The sequence below is a fragment of the Amphiprion ocellaris genome, chromosome 17 (genome assembly GCF_022539595.1).
Source record: "Amphiprion ocellaris isolate individual 3 ecotype Okinawa chromosome 17, ASM2253959v1, whole genome shotgun sequence".
Taxonomy (NCBI): Eukaryota; Metazoa; Chordata; class Actinopteri; family Pomacentridae; genus Amphiprion; species Amphiprion ocellaris.
In genome coordinates, this window is record NC_072782.1 from 29,364,335 (window position 1) to 29,367,285 (window position 2,951).

General features: G+C 38.7%; 1 non-coding gene across 1 annotated transcript; it reads left to right on the forward strand.

Moving 5' to 3' along the window:
* The first annotated feature begins 433 nt into the window (after positions 1–433).
* Positions 434–505, forward strand: trnag-ccc (transfer RNA glycine (anticodon CCC)). The gene has a single exon. It is a non-coding gene; the product is annotated as a tRNA-Gly (tRNA).
* The last annotated feature ends 2,446 nt before the right edge of the window (positions 506–2,951 follow it).

The window sequence follows — 2,951 nt, forward strand, 5'->3', positions numbered from 1 at the left end:
GATAAATATTTTGTTACAAGATGTATAAACCACAACAACATGTGTGTTCTGTGTATGTTACACAGCTAGCATGTGTTTAACTCGCTAAGTAGCTTCTTTTGTAATTACACTTTTACACAATTTGTCTGTCAGCATTGTCAAACAACTAAATAGCCTATTAACTAATTCATTTTCCCAACTTCCTGCTGTACACAGTTGAGTCTTAATTAACTGCAAAAGTAGAATATTTTTTAATGAATTTGAAGTAAATCTGGTAGGAGTTTTGTAGTCACATTAGAGATTGTGAAGTTCCTCACAGGGATGAATGAGTTCCAAGTAGTCGTCTACAAACATAGAACTTTTCAGCCAACCAATCATATATTTGATGGGGCATTACTTGTCACCTTTGTAAACCAGAAAATTGAGTAAAAGCTTCAGACATGTTGTCTATGGCGCATTGGTGTTATAGTGGTTAGCATAGCTGCTTCCCAAGTAGTTGACCCGGGTTCGATTCCCGGCCAATGCATTTGCAAGTAAGCAGGAAAAGGACTTCAGTAAATAGAGGCTTTTTCCCCCCCAAAAAAGTGGAAAAGTCTCTAACACTTGTGTATATATTTGTCTACCACAGTTGTGCATGTGGCAGTGCAACCTGTAACCACTTGTTTTCAACCTGAGGGGGAGTCCAGAGGACAACTAGCTTGTTGCACGTATTTTACTTTCTTGTAAATTTACCCAATGAGCAATCAGTCAGGTTGGGTTAGGGTTAGACTTTGTGGTTCAAACAAACTACAAAATATGCAGAATTTCTCCAAAAGAAAATGATGTGTTGTTCAAAATATATATGTGAATGCAATCAATCAAATCTCCGGGATAATTTGCAACCAAGGCCATAAAATTAACTGACGAAGAAGCTTCAAACATGTTGTGTGGTATTTTCCTAAACTTAACCAAACTAAGAATTATGGTCCCACACCAGATATGAACCCCAAAGTCCTGCCTTAAAGTCTTGTTGCTGACTTTTCCCTGATGATTCAGACTTTGTGGCTTAATCAAATTGCAAAATATACAGAATTTCTCCAAAGAAAGTTATGTTTCATTCAAAATCTAAAAGAAAATGCAGTTTTGTTGCTGACAGAGACCATCTTAAACCCTACGAGTCATGTCAAATTGATGGGAGTTTGTCGAATCTCATCAACGGGATAATTTACAAATGTCATGAAATTAACTGAAGAATCTGTGATATTTCCCTACGCTTAATCAGGTAATTTTGGTGCATGAACTTAACCACACATTAACTAAACCCAAAGGCCTGGAAAAAAAAGTCCTGATACCTCCAATCGGCCTCCTGATGCCAACTTCCTGAGTCAATCAAACTTGAAGCTGTTCCTAAGACATCACAATCTTAAAACAATCTCAACAAAATTCAAAATGTAAATGAAAATGCGGTTTAGTTGGGTAGAAATGGGCTTTGATAAATTACAGCCTTAAATCCTACCAGTCGTGTTAAATTGATGAGTTTGTCGGATCAAACCATTGGACTAATTTGCAACCAAAGCCATGAAATTAACTCGTCATGAACTTCTTCTGCAGGATCACTAGAGTCCGTTTTATTCTGAGCTCAGTGGATCTGAAGCATTCGTGGCCCATTGATTAGAGAGCCCTGCCCTCGAACCCTGCAACTCGGGGCAGTTCACCGGTTCATGCATCCCTCTAACCCCTCCACTTAACCGTGACCTCCCCAAGGCCGAGAAACAGAACCGCACTGTTGTGTTTCTGCTGAGCTCTCAGAATAGATCCACATCTGTTGGATTTTTTTTGCAGACAAAAGATTTTTTGCTCACACGATCTTCCTCCTTTGGGTTCAACTTTAGGCTTTAGGTCAAACTAAAGTGAAGTGAAGTCTAAAGAAGATCTGTTGTCTGTGGGCTGGTTGTCCTCTGTTATTTAGCTGACAAATCGCAGCTTTTTTCCAATAGGCGTCTCACCAAGCGATGACTAAGAGCGTGTGAGAAGATCAGAATGTGAAGTTGTTTTTGTGCCTCTGAGTGCACAAATTGCAAAAGTAATGGGTGGAAAATATTCATTATGCCAAGGCGGAAACATGCCCATTAGCTCAGAGTGGATAATTAGCTCTTCGCTACAGATCTGCTCTGAACTGTGCTCTGGAAGGAGGTGGATGTTTCACACTGAACCTGTAGAAATAAACATCTGTTTTAGGGCACGACGGCTCCATGCAGATCAGTGCTTCACTGATGGATGTTTAAAGTTAAACAGCGGCTAAAGGTGAACACTGATAGCTTTTTAAAGAAATGCAGGAGTGATTTTAAGAGAGAAAAACACACAAATCACTAAAGAGTTTTAGAAAACACTGGATATAAGACTCAGAATGTCCATAATTAACCAATCACAACATGGTGACTGAGAGTTTTCTAACCTTCTTCTGCATTAATCTTTAGCCGAGCTTCACTTAAGTTCTTCCCAATTTGTAAAATCCAGTCAGCTCTACTCTCCAGCTCTTGGCCTGTGCAGGGTTTTCATGTGTCTTCATAACACATGGCCTGTTTCCAGTTTAACTTATGAGGCTCATTTCTTTCTGTCTCATATCTTTGCTTTTTACAAGAACATTGAAAGAGCTTCACACATTAACCAGTTAGGGCTTGGCTGCTGTAACTTTCTCTAAAATGAAAAATTACACAAAGTGAAGCAATAAAGTAACCACAAAGATGCTCCATATTAAAGTTGCTCTTAATGAGTTAAAGTGGCTTTATATTAATTAAAGTTCCTCTATATTAGTTAAAGTTGCTCTAAATGAGTTAAAGTTGACCTACACTACCTTTCAGAAGTTTGGGGTCATCCAGACAATTCCATGTTTTCCAGGAAAACACTCACTTTTATCCATGTGCTAACATAACTGCACAAGGGTTTTCTAATCATCAATGAGCCTTTCAACACCATTAGCTAACACAATGTAG